This window comes from Schistocerca cancellata, chromosome 2, assembly GCF_023864275.1.
Source record: "Schistocerca cancellata isolate TAMUIC-IGC-003103 chromosome 2, iqSchCanc2.1, whole genome shotgun sequence".
NCBI lineage: Eukaryota > Metazoa > Arthropoda > Insecta > Orthoptera > Acrididae > Schistocerca > Schistocerca cancellata.
In genome coordinates, this window is record NC_064627.1 from 1055217737 (window position 1) to 1055242032 (window position 24296).

At 42.1% G+C, this 24296-nt stretch overlaps 1 protein-coding gene and 1 non-coding gene across 3 annotated transcripts in view; one reads left to right on the forward strand and one right to left on the reverse strand.

Annotated features, from left to right (window-relative positions):
* Positions 1 to 10562: 10562 nt before the first annotated feature.
* Trnay-gua (transfer RNA tyrosine (anticodon GUA)) lies at positions 10563 to 10653 on the reverse strand. The gene is given in 2 exon segments: positions 10563 to 10598; positions 10617 to 10653. It is a non-coding gene; the product is annotated as a tRNA-Tyr (tRNA).
* Positions 10654 to 10871: 218 nt separating this feature from the next.
* Positions 10872 to 24296, forward strand: part of LOC126163047 (protein tweety) — a 1031842-nt gene continuing 1018417 nt past the window's right edge. For both annotated transcript variants that reach the window (XM_049919930.1, XM_049919933.1), the window contains exon 1: positions 10872 to 10992. The gene's annotated coding sequence lies outside the window, so the exon portion shown is untranslated. The remainder of the gene's footprint in view (positions 10993 to 24296) is intronic.

Sequence of the window (24296 nt, forward strand, 5' to 3'; positions counted from 1 at the left end):
GCTTGTTAGTTCAGTTTGGCAGCAGACTCTGACATTACATGAATGAATGATTTTACAGAGTTGTGGCCTTTTTTGTTTGCAGTGTGGCTTTGTCAGCATGGTCATGGCAGACTCCTTACTTGATGGTGCACCTTGCTACTTCAAGTTGGGATGCCAAATTGGGGAACAAATGGAAGACTCTAGAACTCGTGATAATGCTGCAAACTCTGTTCCCCCTTGAAGACACATGGCATCCACCCTTGCCATGTCACGTGGAAAAACAAGTTATAAAAACCACCAAACAGTTTTAAGTTCTGAACAGTTCAGCTAATAAATGATTCCCGCTACATCATTCATCATTCATCAGCTACGCAGAGGTAGGGTTACACAACTGTCTTCCTGGGAGATATCTTTCACCACAATCTCTAAATGACTGTATTGTCGTTGGATGTTAAACCCTAATCTTCCTATCGATCTTTTGTATCTGGTAGAATGGTTATCAAATTTCTGTCTGGCCATCTTTATGTAGATTTTCTAAGATTTCCGTAAACTGATCCAAGCATTTGCTCAAACGGTTCCTCAACAGCCTATGGCCACTACCTACTCCTGACTTCCAATTCAGGTACTACTCTATATTTAATGATTTCAAAATCAACAAAATGTCAAACACTATCCATCCTACTTTTTATTGGCTGTATGGGGACACTAGTCTTATGAAGGCAGGTCATAATAAAGTTAGTCATATCGCGCTATGTGGTGAGTAGTAATGTGCTCACAGTTTTCCATACGTGCTATGAAACCTTGGTATGTGTGCAGCTTTGAATAAAATAATGAACTTTTATTTATAGATATGATGCTGAGATGTTTAGGCTACACATTATAGGGTTGTGATTATTTATGAATTTATCTTTATGTAAACTGATAGAGATGTTCTCACTCCATAGTAGGCTGTGTGCGGAATTGAATCTCATTAACAAATTGAAAGTGGCTGCTGAATTGTGACAGGAAGTTGGAACCTTGTCATTTGTGGACTACACTCTTGCTTGTGTCTGTAAAAACACATGAAATGGGTTTAATTTGTAATCCAGCATTAAATTTAAAATACACAGAATATAAACATCTGAGCCTGTGAACAATTTGGTTTGGAGAAAAAAAGTGGTTTGTGAGATGTGCACCTCAAAATGTCAAGCAGGCAAATACGACAAGCGGAGAAACAAGTACTTGTCTCCCTATTTCTTACCAGCACAAAGATATGTGAATGCATGCTTTCTCAGCAAACTGCACTGACAAGTTCTTGTCAGCAAATCAGCAAGTAATAACTTAATTTTAAGTAATTCCTTACTTTCCATCTACTGGTGGAAAAGTTTGTTGTTGGAAGATGATAAGTAAAAAATATGTTGAAACAGTGTTCCAAAACAAACATATTACTACTTGCCTGATTTCCAGAGAAGAATTCATCAGCCTAATGATGCTGCCAAAGGTGGACAGCTCATCTGTGGCCAGTCAGCCAAAATATATCTTAAGAATTAATACACTGAGATAGAAAATATGTAGTCTATTTGGGGAGCAAAATAACTGATGATGGTCGAAGTAGAGACGATATAAAATGTAGACTGGCAATGGCAAGGAAAGCGTTTCTGAAGAAGAGAAATTTGTTAACATCAAGTATAGATTTAAGTGTCAGGAAGTCATTTCTGAAAGTATTTGTATGGAGTGTAGCCATGTATGGAAGCGAAACATGGACGATAAATAGTTTGGACAAGAAGAGAATAGAAGCTTTCGAAATGTGGTGCTACAGAAGAATGCTGAAGATTAGATGGGTAGATCACGTAACTAATGAGGAAGTATTGAATAGGATTGGGGAGAAGAGAAGCTTGTGGCACAACTTGACCAGAAGAAGGGATCAGTTGGTAGGACATGTTCTGAGGCGTCAAGGGATCACCAATTTAGTATTGGAGGGCAGCGTGGAGGGTAAAAATCGTAGGGGGAGACCAAGAGATGAATACACTAAGCAGATTCAGAAGGATGTAGGATGCAGTAGGTACTGGGAGATGAAGAAGCTTGCACAGGATAGAGTAGCATGGAGAGCTGCATCAAACCAGTCTCAGGACTGAAGACCACAACAACAAACAGTGAGTGCCACATCAATGTTGAAAGGTTAATTTACAAAATTTGCATTTAAAATCTAAATTTAGTTGTTAAACTGAACTGCTCTGCTTCAGAGTGTATGCTGAGAAAGTACAATTTTAAAAACATGTTACATCTGCGTGACTGATGAATAAGCCAAAGGATCTCTTCCGAATATTCTTTCAATATTACCAGTGTGTTGATTTCGGCCAGTAATGACCACCCTTATACCTATTTATAGACAAAACATGCACCATATAAATAGCATCACTTGTTGGAGCATGTAAGAGGATAATGCATAAATTTTTAAACCTTGAAAGAAATAATTAATTATTTCCCTGAAATAAGTTGAAGCTATGAAGTAATGATGTACACACAAAAGGCTGGGAGAATACAGAAAATTATCCTATCCTTACAGTTTCCTGACCAACAACCTACATATTAACTTTGTTGCTTCCCTTATATCTATCTAGCCCATGGAGAAAATTTCGTGGACATCAGTGTGGTTGTGTTTTTGAATGTGTGTAGTTGTGCTAGAAAAAGAGCTATTGCTCAAAAGCTAGGGTGAATGCTGTTTTCTGTTATCTTATTGTGCTCCAAACATTGATCTGCTGTATGTGAGTAGTTATCTTCCCATTATTTTATGTAAAAATAAAATTAGAGCAATCAGGAGGACAAGGCTGTTTCTCGTTCAATAATCTTTGCTCTGAAATAAGGCTGAATGTTTGTACGTTAATGCAGACCTGTAGCTCAATAACGTTATATTGAGCACATTGCTATAAAGAAAAAGTGATTCATTTCATGAAGTTGTGAAATGTTACTGCTGCACAGACAGGGCAAAAAATGAGATCTAAGAAGTATTTTATATGTGATCGGAGGCTTTCCTGGCATATAAGAAATAATACATTCCTCTCTATATTGCTACAGTTTTGTGATTAATGAAAAATTTCTCTATGGCCCTCATTTTTCTTTCCATTTCTCAAATTGTTATACAGTAATAAAAAAATCTTTATATTGCAGTGAGAAGTTCCCATCCTTTGGAGTAAGCAAAAAGTCATTTTCTAGGGTGTGAATTTACACCATGGTTATTTATGCATTTTTCAGTAATTTTAGGTAGTTGAAAAGGGTTTGATGTTTTGCCTTTTATGGTATCCTTTGATCATAATTTAACATATTAATAAGATATCCAACAGAATGTTTCTAAACAATATGAAAGGTTTGTTGATACTTAATCATATCTTCATGTCAACTGATGTTGATCCCATGTAAATGGCAAAAATTGGATTGTGTCCACTGGCTCTAGTGTTGCTCACACTTCACATGCAGTCTTCGGTCGAAGCTGTCACTGCCATTGTATTGTTTGGAACTTACTCAAAGTCATGGGTTAGGATGGTTTTGATCGCTATTCGCTTAATTATTCTGAGAATTTTTGTAGTGTGTTCCAGATAACAGCAGCTATATAACAGCAGGACACAATACACTGTGGTCCAAGATGTCAGTTTCTCTGCAAACCTCAAACCCACAGCATGGCATAAGCTCAATGGAGTAAAGATTATCATCATTTGGTTCGAGTCATTTTGTAACACTGAGTGGCTTTCACTTCTTCTGGGAGAACTGTTGTGCCACACTGCCTGCCATTGGTGTTGAGGGAATCTGGTTCACATGTAATTTGTCTGTGGTCTTCCACACCATAATATTTCTTTTCAATTCTAAAATGTGGATGTAGATGTGGTATTAGCCTGAAAAAGAGGAAGAAGAATCAGTTCTGACTGGAATAGCCAACACACTTATGTTGAAAACATAGATCCCTGTTCTGGAGGTGGATGCTGTACCAAGACACAAATTCACCTCTTTCATTTCTGTGTCACAGATCTTCCAATCAAGCTAAAGGACTGCTCCTATAAAATTAATTTGAAGCTCAAATATGCTATTGTTTCTCTTCTTCTCTACAAAAGCCAAGAAAGGGGTGGCTGCTGTTGTTGTCATTGTTGTTGTCATAATCTTTATTTCAAAGATTGATTTGTTGCAGCTGTCCTTTCTTAGGTGCAAGTCTCTCTGTCACAGCATAAATGCTGCAACCTGCATCCATTTGAAAATGCTTGCTGTGGTCAAGTTTTGGACTGTCTCAAGAAATTTTAGCCTCCATTACCTTATATCTTCACATATCAAGATGAGTCCGATAGACCAATCCCTTCTTTTCGTTTACTTGTGTTATAAATTTCTTTCCTCCCCAATTCAATTCAGTACATCCTAATTAATTATCCAGTCTATCTATATAATCATCAGCATTCCTCTATGGCACCACATATCAAGGACTTGTATTCTCATCTTGTCTGAGCATCTTATAACCCACATTTCCCTTCCATACAAGGCCACGTTCCAGACAAATATCTTCAAGGAAGGCTTTGTAATGTTTCATTACAGGATGTATATACTGCCACAGCGGTTGCACAAAATTTTTTGTCAATTGACCATGGTTTCAGTTGCACTAGGGCAATCTTCATCAGAATAAAAAATTACATGTACTGACACCATGGGTAAAAATGTCTGAGCAAAAGTGCTCTTGTCAAACAGAAATGCTACAGGAATAAAAACTAAAAAGTAAAAGTATAAGATGTCTGACAACTGTATAAAATATTCCATGGAATACAATGACAGCCGCAAGGTCACTTAGGGCCAAGAGCGACATCACACAGCCGCTACCGTCAGACTAGTGGCTGTGACGGTAGCGGCTGTGTGATGTCGCTTTTGGCTCTAAGCCCAGACATTCCTTGCAATTAATGCTACATCAGTAGTGTATGACACCATCTGGATCTTCTGGATAAATATATTTCCTCCTGTTTTTTTGGCATTTGCTGAATTACCTTTTCTGATGCTAAGTCAAAGAGAGCACGGAGATCACGTCTCTTTGCTACAGCCCTCTCCCTACATCTAACTCTCCTGACAACACTTGTTCCATTCTGAGCTTACAAACTGAAAATCTTTCATACTTTAAGGAATCTTGTTCTACTATAGAACGTTGTAAGCATGTTTAAAGTCAATGTACAACTGATGCAGCTGTTTGTCATACTAATAAAAGTTCTCTAGAACTTGTTTCTATAAAACTATCTGGTCAATGGTGGATCTATTTCTCCTAAATCCAGTCTGATAATCTCCCAGTATTCTTTCCACCCACAATTCTAGTTGAGAGACTGAAATCTAAACACCTTATATATTGTAAGAGAGCAGTCCTGAAGAAATGGTTGCACTCTGACTTACTTATGTAACAGGCATATTATTCCCAAATGCCAAACCATTGCCATTACTTCCATAATGTATACGTCCTTAATTAATTTCTCAGGCGCTGTCTCCATCTTTTTCATCCCAAATTTTAATAATTCAGCCTCTGTGCCATCTTCTCAAGCTGTTTTAGTATTAATACATTTGTTTGCTTGATCATCTTCAGCAGGAGCTGTTAACATCTGGATGTTTTATTATTCTTTTAAGTTTTTATTGCATTCTTCACATCCTCTAATTCTGGTGGTTCAACTTCCTTCTCTGCCTTTTCAAATTCCAGTTCCAAATCCAGTTCCTTTTCTTCGTCATTCAAGGCTACCTCTATGTTACTTCTCCCCTTTCCATTGAATAATCCAGCAAAATACTCCTCTCAAGAATGTTATACAGAGAAGGGCACTCCAAATGTCTAATGTCTAATAGTTAAATCTAGGATCAACTACTGAGCCTGTAACACACAGCCCTGCTCCATTTATTCGAAATTTGAATGTAAATTTGTCACAATCTCCTGTATTACTTGAAAAACAAACTGAGTGTGCAAACGAAAAAAAATTTTAACCACAATAGGTGAGTTGGAACAAATAAATGATAGTGAATCAATAACCCACTGTGTAAACCAGAATCTCTGTGTGAATACTACCAGTATTTCCTCTTACAAAACAAAAAAGGGCAAGAAAACATTTCAACAACAACAGATGCATGTAACAAATCGGAACAAACAAATAGGCCTACCAATAAAGAGCTTACAGTCCATGAAGCGACAGAAGATCGATATGTTAGCAATACTTCTTTGAACAATTCGAAAATTGGAGCCAGTATAAATGAAACCAGTTCCTACATCTTAGCCAGACCTTCAGATGAGAAACCTTCACCCAATACAGCTACAAATTGGCGTGATGCACAGTGTAGGAAAAGAACTTTTCGATCTATGGATCAGCAAATATCATTCACAACATGAAAACAACAAACCAACAACATACACAAAACGAAGCAGAATGCATCTGTACAACCAAAAATGCTGTATGCAACTGCACTAAAGAAAAGTGTAGAGGAAGAAAGACCTGAAGCATCTGCCATAGCATCAGTCAGAAATTCAAGATAATAGGCACTGGTGACGAACAAGGAATGCTATATGGCAAGAAAAGGGCATGGTTTCATCTAGGAAAAGTGAAAAATGGCACAACAACTGAAAATGTAACCAAATTCCTTGAGAAAATCTTTCCAGGATATAGCAACTTTCATGTAGAAAAACTGGAAACATAGGGTGTGAACAGCAGCTTCAAGATTGGTGTGGACTTCCATCTAAAGGACAAGGTGATGGACACAACACTATGGCGAAAGAATATTGTTATCAGGCGTTTTTTATTCCGGAGATCGACCAGTGCCCCACTAAAATAGTGCCTGAAATAAAAACCCAAGGCCCCATAATATCTCACAGAAGTAACAGTTGAGATGATAGTTATATACCCATAGTTATAGCAGTTGTTAATATACAGTGTTTAAGAACCAAGGTGGACCTTCTATCATTCTTTGTAGAAGAAGTCAAACCAGATGTTTGATGTATCTCTGAACACTGGTTAGATGAAGCAGGAGGTGACTATTATAGAGTCATTGAATATTTGGACATGGTAAATTCATGGTATCGAACTACTACAATTCATGGTGGTGTATCTGTATATGCAAGCAAGACTCTTAGTGTAAAGGAAATAGACTTAAGAAACTTTTCCACAGACCTAGATCTAGAATTAGCTTCACTAGTGTTAACAGATATTGACCTTATTATTGTCTCTGTGTACCACTCACCAGATGGTAATTTTGAAAACTTTATCGCACAAATGGAAACATTTTTGTCCTACCTAACATGTCTTAAATCTAAAATTGCACTGTGCGGAGATTTCAACATACATATAGGTGATGGAAGCACTAAAGAGAGAGTCTTCATGACTTTGATAAACAGCTATGGGCTGTTTGTTGCAAACTGACTGCAAACAAGAGGTGATGCCTGCCTAGACACAGTTATCACTAACCTCAATATCTAGAACTATAATATCAGTGTAGTTGAACCAATAATTGCTGACCACAGTGCATTAGTAATGGAAATAGGTATGAAATGCTCGAGTCAACTGCAACCAAGCTCATGGCTCTCCAGTTACATATTTAGTAAAATGATCATAAAAGAAGAAAGACTAAATGACCTTAAAATAGCCCTGTCAAGTGTAAACTGGCAGCAAAAAATTGCAGGAATGGGGGCCAGTGCCTCATTCGAATGTCTGTTCCAATCATTAAAAGCTAAATTTGATGATTTATTTCCAGAAATCCACAAGAAGTATCCTACAGGCAAAGCTAAAGGAAGGGACAAACCTACTACAGGGAAGATGTGGTATACCCCTGAGCTAAACAAATTAAAATGCATTGTGCTAATTTTCAGGGACCATATGAAAGCACCTAGAGATCTCCCATCTAGAGACCTGCTTCATTGTAACTATGTAATAGCCAAATAAATTTACAGAAAGCAAGTGTAGGAGGCAAAAAAAGAGATACAATGACAGGTTCATTAAAGAGGCTCACAATCCATGCAAAGCAGCTTGGAATCTTGGTAAACAAGTGCAGAAAAAAGCCCACCTCAGCCTTAAATTCCGGTAGCCCTGATGCCTTAAATCAGTACTTTGTTAGGATAGTGAAAGACACTATTAATGAAATACCTGACTCAGGCTTTGTCCCCACAAGTCACATGAGAAACATAAACAGCAGCACTTCTGAAAACTGGAAGGAAGTGCACCCTAAGGATATCGTAAAAATAGTTCAGCCATACAAGAACTCAGAAAATTATTCTAGAGCTTGCTCAACCATTATCTATAGCAATTAAGAAATGCTTATCCTCTGGTGTCTTTCCCAAAATTTATTAAACTAGCACGGACAGTACCAATCTACAAAAAAGGTGACCCGTGTGAAGTGTCCAGCTACACACCAATTTCTATCATTCCTATTCTAGCTAAAGTTGTGAAGTCTGTTATGAAACTCCAGTTTCAGAATTATTTTGAAGTAAATAAGCTCTTCCAGGACACACAGCATGGTTTTCGCAAAGGAAAGTCAATGTTTACAGCAGCACTGGACTTAACCAGAAATATAAGGCAAGGATTCGAAGACAGAGAAAGTGTGGCACTGACACTCTGTGATCTTAGCAAGGCATTTGACTGCATTTCCCACAAGATACTGCACAATAAATTGAAGTGTTACGGTGTCAGAGGTGTTGTTCTGGCAACTTTTCAGTCTTATCAGGAAAACTGGAGACAAGTGGTATCAATTCATGGAGCAATGTCACAAGAACAAAAGCTGGAATATGGAGTACCCCAAGGGTCTGTCATAGGGCCTCTCCTGTTCCTTATTTATGTCAATGAAATGGGTTATAACAACAATATGTTACAGTTTGCTGATGACACCACCCTTTTTGCCAAAGGAAGAATTGCTGCAGAATCACTCCAAGAAACAGATGTACCCTTCCAAAACATTAAAGAATGGTTCATCAAAAATAAAATGAAAATGAATGAAGAAAAAACACATCATCTGATATGCACCCTTAACAACATCGGATGCCATGATAATATGGAGGCTGTCAAACTGTTGGGCTTCATGATGGACAGGAAACTAACAATGAACGAACACACAGTGTATGTGTGCTCCAAGCTCTACCGTGTAATATACCTTCTGAGGAGGTTAAAAGGTGTATTGAGTGACCAATATCTCATAACAGTATATTATGCCCTGTTCCATAGCCACATCAATTATGGCCTACTGTTATGGGGACATTCTGCAGGTTGTAAGGATATGCTAATTCTACAGAAAAAAGTTCTCAGAATAATCACATCAAGCAAAAGACTGGAGTACTGCAGGCCTATATTCAAGCAGTTAGGAATTATGACAGTCTTCAGCCAGTATGTGTTTTTATGTCACATCAGCGTGAAAGAAAACCAAGGAGTCTTCAGCATGAGGCAAGATATACACAATCACAATACCCATAACAAGAGGAGCACCGAAATACCCAGGTGTCGACAGACGGGAACGCAAGACAGCTTTCCAGTGGTTGCCCTAAAGATGTTCAACTCACTGCCTCAAGAAGTGCAATCCCTGCCACTAGGAACATTCAGAAGGAGAGTAGAACAGGACCTGAAATAATGCCCATTGTACTTCATTGGTGAATTCTTTAATAGTGACCAAAGTGAATGGACAAACAAATATTGTTTCTAGTAAGTATAAATGTCTTAATTTTGTGAATATTTCTTTAAATGTACACATGCAATTAATCTTGAGGCAGTCTGTCCAGTCATGACTGGTAAACGACACAGATCTGGTAATAAATGGTCACAGGTTTGTTTGAACTGTGGGAGAATATCATGGAGATCGTGAAAGAACTGAAGTGGCAGACTCTTGAAGATAGACATAAATTATCCTGAGAGAGCCTACTCAAAAAATTTCAAGAATCAGCTTTAAATTATGACTTTAGGAATATATGACAACCCACTAAATTCTCACAGGAGTCTTGGAGGACAAGAGAAATTACAGTGTACACAGAGACATTCAGTCATTCTTCCCTCGCTCCATATGTTAATGGGAAAATAGGTAGAAGCCCTAATAATTTGTACAAAAGGACGTACCCCTGCCATGCCCTTGACAGGTGTAGAATTAATAACGAGTTTTTGCCCAGATGTGTGAACATCACTTACGATGTGTTCAAACAGTGCACGTAATGAATGTCTGATTCATGAAGTGTCATCCACGACTAATAGCTTCTGAAGATAGCCATTGTAGACCGGAAGCAGTTATGACTGTACCATAATGTGGCTGTGACAGAAATAAAAGGAATTACAAAATAGAAACAGATAAGCAATGCTCCATATGGGGAAGAAAGGAAAGGAACCCTAATATGTGATACAAGAGGAAGCACCCTCTGCCATGCACTTGCCATTGGTTTGCTGAGTACGGATGCATGAGTGTCAAGCCTTGCACTGTATTGAAGATTATCGTGCCCAAAGCATAAGAAACAAAAAGGCCTATATGTTAACTATTATCTACACTTCACTTCATTAGCATGATTTTTCTATGCTTCCGCATTGCTAAACAGAGAAAGCGATTAAATATCTGATGTCGAGAAATGAAAGTGGTATTTTGAAGGACATTAAAATATTTCCTCCGGGCCGGATTCGAACCAGCGACCTATGGATTACTGCTAGTTTGAACCTCTACAGTCCACCGCTCTACCAACTGAGCTACCAGAGGAAGTTCCGCAAAAGATGTGGTAATATATGTACACAACTAGTTTTACTTTGGACCCTATTATGGTTATTTATATGGAAATTGCTCGTGATAATACGAAAAGTAAATGCAAGCTGGTGCATGAGTCTTGCATCGTATATCTGTTTTTATACTCCGTGACGCTCGGTCTCCATCTCGACTCGCAGACACCACGTGACTGATATTCCGCTCGTGATTGGTCACGTCAATTCGCCGCCACTGGAGTCGGGGCGTCTGTTCAACAGAGCGCAGTCCGCGCTCGATGTGTGAGGTGAGAGTGTGTCGTTCTCCGCGCGCTTTTCCGTGACAGAAAATCGACTCAAGGTATGTGCGGCTGCTGACGAGTTGTTCGCTGTGTGTTTACACGTTCCGTCAATTGCAGTAACGCCTTTAAGTTATTCTCTGTGAAACCACGATTACACACACAATTTTTTCTGTCGATATATGAATTATTACAGTGAAAGTGCATTAATAGACATCTCATTTCCCTAACTTAGGATATCAAGACGTCAATAATCGAGTGCAGATTAAACATTTATTTTAATAAATTTGTTTGATAAGATCCATTCACTTTCAGAATATAGTGATCGTGCGGTATTGAATTCTCTTGCCGAATCTATGAATAAAACTTAGGAATAACAAAATGATGTTCTCCTTGCTTTCTTCAGTGACATTTTAATAATGCGATCTTTAATTTCGAAGACCCTACAAAACTGGTGTTTATCTATCAAATAATGTATTAATACCACATGAAAGACTGTAGATGTCTTTGTATAGGGGAATGCAGCTACTGTTATTTCGCCAAGGATACAGTCTTGTCAAATCGCTACACTCAGTGGGCGGCTGTGGAGAGGGGAAGGCGGGGGGGGGGGGTTTGACAGGAGACTACAGGTCTCCCAGTAGCCATGGTAACGTCGCCTCGCCCCCTCCCCACCTATTCGCTCGATACTGCCTAATCCTCTTGTCTGAAGTTAGCGCCGCTTGCCGCTCTAGTGTTTAGTTTTGTAAGCGGCGTTCGGAGGGAGACGTTTATAGTGAATCGGTGCACCACAGAATCTAATGAACACTCCGGCCCAGTGCAGCTAAAGAGCTCCAAACAAACAAACGAACGGATTCCTCAGACAACGCCGGCGCGCGCGCATTGTGTTTGCATACGCGCGCCCGTGTGCACGCAGCACCGGTCGTGAATTCGGGCGTTGTTGAACGAAGTGGTGCGTTGCGGTATGTTTTTTATACCCAACAGTTATGTTCTCGTATGCACTCCGTAAGCCCCTGACAGTACGTTGCAGAGAGCACTTGGTACTGATACTAGCGAGCTTCTGTTCCATTCCATTTGCGTATTATTTACAACATTGCACCCATGTTAGAAAGGGACTGGCTGCAAACTGTGGACCAGCCGCCTCAAGCTTCCCCTAAACCAACTCTAGTGCATGCTGGGGTGGTTCCTTCGCATTGCCACTTCCGGTTCCTGTATGAGTAACTCGCGACCTCTACATCGAATGTATATTCTACAAAAACAGCCACGCCAGGTTGCAACGGTACAATAGAGACAGAGAACACATTGAGAGAGAAGGCGTTGTTCAGAGAAGCGCTTTGCTTTATTTCTTTTGCTTCCACTTAAAGGAATAACAAATTTGACACAGTAATTGTCATCTTGTCATTTTTTCATAATTTTCCTGTTATTCACAGTTCAGTTTTAATGACCATCGACACCACTTTCATTAGAGGCTAGTCGCTGTAGTTCCATTCTTAAGTTTCTCCACTAAGGAAGCAACAATGACCACAAAAATACAGGGCTTTCAGCTGCAGAGTGACCGGAAATTCGGGTAGGTCCCAGTTTCTCCCTATTGTCTTCTCTCCTTCCTCATAAGCCCGGACGGTTTCACTTCAGCTGGTGGCGCTGTTAGAACACAAACTCGTTCACCAGCTTTCATTTCGAATGCAAATGAAGTTATGTTCGCTGTTCTCAGCAGACATTTGCGCACATCATGCACATACGCTCAAGAAGACATAAGCAACCGCACTGCTGTGTCCCCAACAATTTTGTGGACCAAGAGGAATTTATTCAGCAACTTTCGCCGGACTGCTCTCTCGAGTCGTAAGTGCTTGCACGAGCATAAGCTGGTTCAAATGGCTCTGAGCACTATGGGACTCAACTGCTGAGGTCATTAGTCCCCTAGAACTTAGACCTAGTTAAACCTAACTAACCTAAGGACATCACACACAACCATGCCCGAGGCAGGATTCGAACCTGCGACCGTAGCGGTCTCGCGGTTCCAGACTGCAGCGCCAGAACCGCGCGGCCACTTCGGCCGGCGAGAAGCTGGTAATAAGTCACTTTCGCCTACCGTTTGCCACGGACTGTTCCTGCAACGTTCTGGATAATCGACCGTGATCTTCTTTGTGGGTACGCCTCGCGATGGAAAGCCATGCGACCCGCCTCTGTCCGTAGGGGGGATTCGAATTCTTGCACGGCAATGTTACTAGAGTTCAGCGCGTTCCTTGCATCAGTACAAAGAAAATGCCACAGGGAAGCACTCCCCCACTTCAGATCACTGTGGAGTTCAGTGCTTTCTTCGCATCAGTACAAGAATGCCACGATAAGGACTTCCCCACTTCGGTTCGCTGCCTTCCCCCAAATGTTGCGTATCTAACGATTTCTACATGGAGGAGACGATGACTCTAGCTCTCCTTTTCAGTGTCCAATATTTCCAGACCAAGACGACGAGCAAGTCTTGTCATTTTGCCAGCCTTTCCATCTACAGTCATACTCTGCAAACCACTGCGAGGTGCATGGCATAGGGTACTTCCCACTGCACCAGTTATAGTGACTTCTCCTCCGTTCCAGTTGATACGCTCCAGAAGAATGCTTAAATACTTGTGTGAGCGCTGCATTTTGCCTGATCTTGTCTCACTGTCCATACGAGAGCGATACATATGTGACTATAGAGTCTTCACTTAATACTGGTTCCTAAAACTTTGTCAGTAGACTTTTACGGGGTAGTTTACGTCTTTGTCAATAGATTTCTCGGGATAGTTTCCGTCTGTATTCAAGAGTCTACAAATTTGGTTTGTCCAACATGTGCGAGGCTCTTTCCCATGAAACTCTGCCATCTGTGATCATTTGTACTGCGCTTCTTTGTACACTTTCAATATCCCTAATAGTCCTATTTGGTACAGGCCCCAGATATTAGAGCAATATTGTAGGATGGGTCGCACGAGTGTTTTGTAAGCAGTCTCAATTATAAATTGATGGGAATTTTTCAGTATGCTGCAAATTAACCTAAGTCTGTCACCTGCTTTACTTTCAATAGACCCTTTGTTATCGTTGCATTTCATATCGCTAGAAAGTGGTACACCCACGTATTTGTGTAAATTGCCTGGTTTTATACGTGACTAGGATGCATATTGTGTCTTTTAGGTCGTAAAGTGCAAAATTTTACATATTTGAACATTTAAAGAAAGTTACCAGTCTTTGCACCGATTTGTAATCTTATCACAATTTGGCTGAATATCTATACATTGTTTTTTTTAAACAGAACTTCATTGTATATGTTGAGTTAGGAGGAAAGGTCCTTGCTTTGAGGAGCGATAGTATTAATGAGTGTGAACAAGAAACGTCATACGATCGTATGTCCTGTTCTCAAGTTTGCCGACCGGAGTGGCCGTACGGTTCTAGACGCTGCAGTCTGGAGCCGAGCGACCGCTACGGTCGCAGGTTCGAATCCTGCCTCGGGCATGGATGTGTGTGATGTCCTTAGGTTAGTTAGGTTTAATTAGTTCTAAGTTCTAGGCGACTGATGACCTCAGAAGTTAAGTCGCATAGTGCTCAGGGCGATTTGATCCATTTTGTTCTCAAGTTTCCGAGAAAAATAATGAAAACAAGGGGAAAATGCGACAAATGCAGGCGATAGTACATGAAACACTGTGGTCTCATGTCGTGTTTGATGGCGTACATTTCCTCACAAAAGATGTTCAAAAAGTCCGCCGTCAACTGCTATGTATATTGCAGCTATTGTACGTAAACAGCTGCTGTGTTAGTGGTCTGAGCCCTTTCGTACGGCTGTTTACTTGAGCACACGCGTGTAACATACGAGCGAGGAGTCCCTCCTATGTGACCACTCTGCTCATTTACACTTCGCTCTTACGCCAGCGCCGCAAACAGTAATGTGATGGAGTAAGATGTGGTGACCTCGGTGGCCAAGAAATCACTCGACGGCAACTCGTTCAACGCCCAGGATACGTTTCAGTGAGGTAGTGTCACTGACATGTGAAGCGCGCACTGAAATTCACAGCAAAGACAATACTACGTAGCCTAATTTCAAAAAAAATGGTTCAAATGGCTCTGAGCACTATGGGACTCAACTGCTGTCGTCATAAGTCCCCTAGAACTTAGAACTACTTAAACCTAACTAACCTAAGGACATCACACACATCCATGCCCGAGGCAGGATTCGAACCTGCGACCGTAGCGGTCGTGCGGTTCCAGACTGTAGCGCCTTTAACCGCTCGGCCACTTCGGCCGGCCGCCTAATTTCGCTCTGGTTATATTCACGTGTGAGTGCTTGTGACGGACATGTGACTGACACGCGTGATTTTCAAACAGCTGTATTTCGGATACGGTTAAGAAAACGGCGTATGTTTACTTGAAGTTTTTTTGCTCGGAATCACTGATACTATCACCCTTCAAAGCACGTACCTTCCGTGCTGACTCACCCTATACGCAGGGTGAACTACAATAAAACCGACAAATGGCAGGGACGAATTCCTGCCTGTAAACGGAGGAAAAAAAAGGTTCTGTGAACACGTCCGGAAATGGACGGTGTGCGTGCAACGATAACAAATCATTCTGGAACACAGGACAGAGCTGCATCGCATCCACGTCACAAGAGTTATTCAAAGTGGCCTCCCTGGGATGCAATGCACGCGTTCGCACGTCGCAACATGGATTGCCGCACTCTTCCGCACGTTCAGGCCTCTGTCCCAATACCGTCACAGGCGTCGTGAACATGCTGTAGAACCTGGTCCTCCAGATACGGTGTACGCACGATCTGCCGCCTCCCTGCACGTTCGTCTGTCTGAAAGTAACCATGATCACACAAACGCCCAAAAAGGGCGTGAAATTTTTGATGTGGTTGATGTCTGTGAGGGTACTTGCTTTGTGGTATAGCCGCGCTGCCTCTCGACCGGTTTCGTCTGCCTGGCCGTACACAAACACCATCCCGGCTTGTTTCCGACTTGAGTAGCGAACCATTCTGCTGCTTACAGTACGGTGCGTCACACACAGCCTGCAACACACAACGTACGAACGGCACGTGGTCAGACATTCGTCAGCGCCATCTATTGTGGCAACGATGCGTTTCCGGACACACGTTCATGGAACTTTTTTTCCTCATTTCCAGTCAGGGAACCGTTTGTCGGTTTTATTCGATATTTTTTCCAAAAAGTATGGATAATATATATGCGATATTTTCTTCCACGATATATTGATATCAAAGTGATGATATCGAGCGCCGATATTTTTATTTTATACAAATTTTTTTCACAATTTTCGGTACATATTTGAAGCTGTTCCTTTGAAATTGTAGAACATAATTTTACTTTCACTATGTGAAGGAGTCGTACTACTTTTTGAGCTTTCGTTACGTCCAATCTTTGACTGAGTGAAACAAGTATATATGGCACAAAACTAGTAGTCCGATGATTGCACTGAAAAGGGGAGGGGGTAGAATGAAATAACAAGATTTCCGGTGTGAAAAAATAGCATACCAGTTGCGATAAAAAACAATTTTTAATGCAACTAGTGTGCCATTTCTTCACACCGGCATTCTTAAAAAACAGATGCTGAAAATGATGAACAAAAATGTAAATGACTGGACTGGTCTTTGCGGTGGGCGGAGTGGTTTGAGGGGAAATGCTGACGTAATCGGCGCTTGGCTCTACCAACAGAAACTTCAACGTTCAGCTTCACCACGCAGTTTTGACGACACTACAACTAGCTAGGTCGCTGGCGTTGGCAAAAGCGGAAAAAAAGAAAAAAAAGACACACAAAAACAGGGAAGTTGACAAGAAGTGCTCCGGGCAAATCCGAGTGTGACAAAACCGAGTGACGTCCCTTCGGACACCTTTTATTGCGCCACTTACATGGTGTTACCATTGTTAGCAAAGACGTTATCGACAAGCATGAACGTACATAGTTTTCTTTTCAACTCTTGGTCTGAGGGAGACTGGCAGGCTGCTAGTCTGTTGATGTACAGAATATCTAATAAAAAATCAATACTTAAATATACAGCTCTAAAACCGGCACTATATATATAATGAGAAGCCGATATTTTTATGGGCTGGCACGTCGATATTGTTTCCGTCAATATGTCGATACTTTTTCCCGGTATGCAGAGAGCCGATAATGGTATATTTTTAAATACTCGCAATATTTTTAAAAATATCATCAGTGCTATTAGGCTGTCGAATCGAATCATTCGAAAAAACTATGAGGTCAGAGTTAAAATTGTTTCCTCCTCTTTCCTGGCCTTTATGCGATGTCTTCACGGGGTCGGCATGTCAGTCTGTATTTGCAGCGGTAGTGACAGTGTGTATCCGGATGCCCTTCTTGTCGTCAACCCTTCCCTCCCGGGACGGAATTTCCCCATATCCGTCCAGTGTTATTCCATATGAAAGTGTGACCTAGTAGAATGTGTGAAACCGTCTAAAAACCACATTCAGGCTGGTCGGCACGCTGCTCCTCGCCGCCAATCCGCCGAGCGTCCCCGATGATGTTTGGTTTGCGCGGCGCTCAACTCCGCAGTCATCAGCGCCCGTACAAGGTCCCAATTTTTACACAGTCCAGTTTTTTACACAGCCCAATCAAGCCAACTTCATGAATGATGATGATGATGATGATGATGATGAAGAAATGATGCGTACAAAACAAACACCCAGTCTCCGGGCAAAGAAAGTCCCCAACCCAGCGGGGAATCGAACACGGGACCCCGTGATCCAGAGGCAGCAACGCTAGTCACTAGACCACGAGCTGCGGACCCGAGGGTACCCGAATCCTGGAAGCGGCGCGGGTTTCGCGAGTACCATTAAAACTGCAAGCTCGTCACTCTGAAACCATGAAGAGAGATGTTCCCAACACACTTGCCCTTTAGCACGTCACAAGTTACTTTCTACATCGGTCGCTGACTCGGCATTCGAGATAACGTGCTGCTTCCTCCCTACCAAGAATTCCTGAATTCACTCACAATTTTTTTGTGATATCCTCATAACATCGTATTTTCATTAAGGGGACGTTTACTATCATTTGGTTCAAAATATCGATTTTTTAAATTGCATTTTGGGATCCATAAAAGTGTTTAGAATCCACCCTTGAAACGGTTTTTCCGAATACGTAACGGAAATGTTTGTTTTTCGCGGTTGAACAAAAAAATGCACCTGCCTGAAATCGGCCTTTTTTACGCACCAGTTGTTTTCTTTCGGAGGACTAGTTATTGTACCGGTGCTTGGGAGGAAACACACAAAATTCAAATGAAAGTTTGACCGGTGTGTTTGCAAGTTAGTCCCCAAGGATTTGCATTCTGGTGCGAAGACTGTGGAGATTGCGACTTTCCTGGCAGTGAGCAGCTTCAACGAAGGGTATTTAGCAATTCTGAAGACCATGACAACCATGGACGTCACCCTGGGACTCTATTCGACGCAGTTCGCCAAGCATTCGGACGACCACCGGATTCAAGCGGCCGAAAACCGCTTGTCACCGGCCGTACGAGCGGCTCTGGAGCAGCGCAGGATGGCCCATATCGAGCACAACGCCCTCTATGAGGAAGAGGAAAGGCTAGGTTATGGACCCGGAATAGCAGATTGAACGTACGTTGCATAATATTGCATTTATATGTAGTCAAAACTTCAAACGCGATTTTCAAATGGCTCAAATGGCTCTGAGCACTATGGGACTTAACTTCTAAGGTCCGCTGATGACCTCGATGTTGAGCGCCCATAAACCCCTTCTAAGGTCATCAGTCCCCTAGAACTTAGAACTACTTAAACGTAAATAACCTAAGGACACCACACACATCCATGCCCGAGGCAGGATTCGCGATTTTCTCGAACTGACGTTTGTTTTTTTTTTTTTTTTTTTTTTTTTTTTTTTTTTTTTTTTTTTTTTTTTATCGCGCGGTATGGTAACTTCAAATCTACTGAACCGACTGGCATGATTCTTTGTTTCCGGTGAAGCTAACTAAATTGTCTAGGAGTTATACCACTTTTATTCCGACCCATCAACTATTAATATTTTTTCAAATGGCCGCCATTTTGTTTCCTATGGTCCAAATAACTTAGGCGAGGTTCAACTCCTAAAGAATCTTATATACTTCGCTAACGTCAACTCAATTTTGATTTCAGACGAGCCGACTGACCTGTGACATACCGCGCCTGGAGGTCTACATCGAAATTTTGTTTCGTTCCGACGGCACTTCTGCCTTTGGTCTTCGACATTTCTGGTCGAAAAAATTTCAGTAATTATAGGAAATGTCAAACATTTTGACCAAAGTTGACATTGATATCTATAACACATCCCAAAAAATTCTCAAAGAACATGCACTTTTCCGGCCAAAGATAGTAAACCTGCCCTTAACAGCATTTGGTGTGGTACATGCAAATCACACAGAACTGTACCACAACGGACGGATCGTGATTCAGTACCAGTTTTTTATCGGAATCCAAGTTCAGTCTGCTAACCTCGAACGGTAAATACGCTGCTATTATATTGTAGTCAGGTTAAGGGAAAAAGCAAAATAAAGATGTATTTAATATCGTCCCAAGTGGTGGGAGCTGGGAGTCTAAACTTCGATGTAGGGACAAAGTGGCAACCAACCGATAGCGCAGCGTAAATTTTAACCTTCGTTCCTGCGACAGTTTATTCTCTCCAAAACGAGCTTTCGCCATCGAAAGCGCTTGGCGGTCGCAGCGCAGAGATTATGAGCGTTTCTTTCTGAGAAGCGCAGACGGCTCGGAGACTGATCCATTAAAAGATAGCCGGCCACTCGGCCGGAAGTCTCTGAGGCCACGGGCTGCCTGCCCGCTACGCGCCACGGAACCGCGCTCCGGTGTTCTGCCTCTAAGGCGGCCACACCTTGCTCAGCAAATCGCTGTCGGGGAGGGGGGCGTCCGGAGAATGACTGTCACTGCCTCTGCTATCCGAGATACACTGAGGTGACAAAGGTCATGGAATACCTCCTAATATGGTGTCGGACCTTCTTTTGTCCGACGTAGTGCAGCGACGTGCTACGGACTCAAAAAGTCGTTTGAAACTCCCTTGCAGAAAGGGTGTCCACTATGAGACTCCAACATTTGAACTCATAAAATCTGAGAGGAAATACAATTTATTGACGAACAAATACAGGGAAATCATACAGCAGCTCATCAAGTTTTCATACACAGGTGGACGGTTCAGTACACTTGAACATGGGCGCCACGGGTAGCGCGAAAAATATCACGTCTATAATCGATTTCGTGCCATGTGTTGCGGAGCATCTGTTCTGTGACAGAGTTGATGACAATTCTTATGCGCTGTTTCAAGTCTTGCAGGTCCTTTAATGGTGTAGCGTATACCCGGTCTTTCACATAGCCCCACAAGAAAAAAATCAAGGGGGGTGATGTCGGGCGAACGTGGCGGCCAAGGAATTGGATCTCCACGGCCAATCCATCGTTGCGGGAATGTGTCATTTAAAAATTTTCGGACATCATGGCTCCAATGGGGTGGTGCACCGTCCTGTTGAAACATCACATTTGGCTGCAGGTCTGTTATCTGTGGCACGGCAAATTGTTCCAACATGTCCAGGTAGATGGCTGCATCCACAGTCGGTTCGTGAAAGAAAAATGGCCCAACAATGCGATTTATCGTCAAACCACACCACACATTTTGATAAAAATATTTAGTCCGCGGCAATGCGATCTAACATGACGCATGCACATTCTTCTCGGTTTGGTCGATCATCAGGCTTGATTTTTCGCACAACCTGCACTTAATATGCGTACAAACGTAATCGCTGATGAAGCGCTTTGTGCACTGTTGAACGTTCCATGGTTCAAATGGCTCTGAGCACTATGGGACTCAACATCTTAGGTCATAAGTCCCCTAGAACTTAGAACTACTTAAACCTAACTAACCTAAGGACATCACACACACCCATGCCCGAGGCAGGATTCGAACCTGCGACCGTAGCAGTCCCGCGGTTCCGGACTGCAGCGCCAGAACCGCTAGACCACCGCGGCCGGCGAACGTTCCATACGAAGTTCTCGTGCCGCCTGTCGCACTGACTTCTGTGGACTTTGTTCGAATGACCGCCGCACTTGTTCCACATGATTGTTCGCTGATCCCAGGCTTACCACCACCACGCCCTTTCGCAATACTCCCAGTAGCCAAAAACTGATCACACCACTTCTTTATAGTCTTGAACGACGGGGGCGCTTTGTTGTAAACTCGACGAAAGTTTCTTTGCAGTTGGGTCGCCGATTTTGTCTCTGCATACCACCAGACCACTTGTGCACGCTCCTTCATGTCCTCCATTTTGCTAAAACAATTGATTGCAGCTCCACTACGGCCACTTGGCATATCAAATTTGCACACCACAAACTTGTTGAGTTGCTCTGTCTGCCCCTTTAGGATTCACAGGTCCACCATCTGAAATGAGAAAGATATAGGATATTAAAATGTTGGAGTCTCGTTGTGGACACCCTGTATTGTGCCATGGTACGTTTACGTTCCGAAAACGATACCGGTGCACAATTTTGTGCACGAACTGACCTGTCGATTATGTCCCATAAATTCTCGTGGGTGGCAAAATTTTTCGCTCGAATTATCCGGAAAGTTCTTCAAACCAGTCACGAACAAGTATGGCACGGCGATATGGTGCATTGTCATTCATAAAAATTCCATCGTTGACTGGCTACAAATGGTCTCCAAGTAGCTGAGCATAACCATTTCCTGTCGTGATTGGTTCAGTTGGACCAGATGACACAGTCCATTCCACGTAAACACAGCCCACACCATTATGAAGCTTGCACAGTACCTGTTGATAACTTGGATCCATGGCTTCGTGCGGTTTGGGTCACACTCTAATCCTACCATCAGCTATTACCAGCTGAAATCAGGATTCATCTAACCAAGGTCTTCCAGTCGTCTAGCGTCCAACCGATACGGTCGCAAGTCCAGGAGAGGCGCTGCAGGCGATGTCGTACTGTTCGCAAAGGCACTTGCGTCGTTCGTCTGCTGCCATAGCCCATTAACGTCAAATTTCGCCGCAGTGTCCTAGCGGAAACGTTCTTCGTTAAGTCCCACATAGATTTCTGCGGTTATTTCACGCAGCGTTGCTTGTCTGTTAGGACTGACAACTCTACGCAAACGTCTCTGCTCTCGGTCGTTAAGTGAAGGCCCTCGGCCACTGTGTTGTCTATGGTAAGAGGTAACGTCTGAAGCGCGGTATCCTCGGCACACTCGTGACACTATGGATCTCGGAATATTCAATTCCCTAACGGTTTCCGAAATCGAATGTCCCAAGCGTCTAGCTCCAATTACCCATCCGCGTTCAAAGTCTGTTAATTCCCGCCGTGCTGCCTTAACAATTTCGGAAACCTTTTCACCTGAATCACCTGAGTACAAATGACAGCTCCGCCAATGCACTGCCCTTCTATAACTTGTGTACACGATACTGCCACCAACTCTAAATGTGCATATCACTGTCCCACGACTTTTGTCATCTCACTGTACAGTACTGTTATACGGGGCAGCTTCGTAAAGTGATTGGCTCGATAACATTTCGACCGATAGAACCCAGTGTGTACGCTGGACGGCAAATTTCAGCAGAAAAAAGTAACATTGCGAGTGTCGCATGTAAACGTAATAGAACCCGCACTGTTTCTCTCTTTAAACGTGGGTAAACGTAAGATAACACCTGTAACGAAAAGAAACGACCTGACTACGTTCAAACGAAAGGCGATAACGATCGGTGCCGATACACATGGCTCGCTTGCATTGTTTCCTTCGCATAAACATTGTGTTTCTTCAAACTGCCGACGCCCTCTGCGAATGTTGTCGGCATTTGGAGGTGACGGATTCTATCACTCACGAAATAGTTTCTGCACTCTAATGGCAGAACAACACTTGGTAAACTCTAAGAAGTGGAGTGACTCAAACTGATCTCCCCCAACAACGGTTTCTACAAGTTTTTCCATTCTTCTGTAAATAATTCTTGTCAATATTTTGCAACCATAACTTGTTAAAACTGATGGTTCGGTAGTATACACACCAGTCAGCATCTGCCTTCTTTGGAATTTGCATTATTATATTCTTCTTGAAGTCTGAGGGTACTTCGTCTGTCTTGTACATCTTGCACGCCAGGTGGAATAGTTTTATCATGGCTTGCCCTCTCGAGGACATGAGTAGCTTTGACGGAACGTCGTCTACTTCAGGGGCCCAGTTTCGACTTACAGCTTTCAGTGCTCTCTCAATTTTTTCTCCCAGTATCATATCTTCCATCTCACCTTGAGTTGCTTCCTCTTCCCTTTCTATAGTGCTGCCTTCAAATTCATCTCCCTTGTCTAGACCTCTATGTACTCATTCCACCTTCCACTTTTCTCTTCCCTTCTTAGTACTGGTTTTCGAACTGAGCTTTCGATATACATGCAGTGCTTCGCTTTGCGCCAAAGTTCTCTTCGGTTTTCCTGTGGGTGACATCTATATTTCCCCTAGTTTTGCATGCTTCTACAATATCCAGCCTTACATTTCTCGTCCAGCTGTTCCTGCTTCGCCATTTTGCAATTCCTGTGAACCTCATGTTTTAGTAGTCTGAATTCGATTTTTGTCTGCTTCATCTGCCGCATTCCTGTATTTTCTCCTTTCGTCAGTTAAATTCTTTATCTCACGCATTGTCTAAGGATATCTAACACGTCTTTCTGCGTATTTGATCGTCTGTTGTCTTCACCATTTCATCACTCAACGCTACCCATTCGTCGTCTATTGTCTTCATCTTCTTCCTTACCGCTGTTTCAGTCAATCGTTGCCTAATTCACCTCTTTGAAGTTCTCAATAGCCTCACGTTCTTTCAATTTATACAGGTCCCATCTCCTTAATTTCCTAACTTTCTGCAATTATACCAATAAATTATGGTCTGAGTCCACAACTGTCACTTGGAACGTTTTGTAGTTTAAAATCTGGTTGTTTTGGAATCTTTGTCTTGCCGTTATGTAATCTATTTGAACCTTCCTGTATCTTCAGGCCTCTTCCACGTATATATCCTTCTTTCATGATTTTTAAACCAAGTTTTAGCGATGATAAAACTGTGCTCTGTGCAAAATTCTATCAAGCGGCTTCCTCTTTCATTCCCTACCCCCAGTCCACATTTTTCTACTATTTTTCCTTCTCTTTCTCTTCATACTTCAGGATTCCATTCCCCCTTCACAATCAAATTTTCCCCTTCCTTAACTATCTGAAGAATTTGTTTTAACTTCTCATACATTCCTTCCATCTCTTCATTATCTGCGGAGCTAGTTGGCTATGAACTTGTACTACTGTGTTGGGTGTTGGCTTTGTATCTATCTTGGCTACGATAATGCGTTCACTACGCTTTTCACAG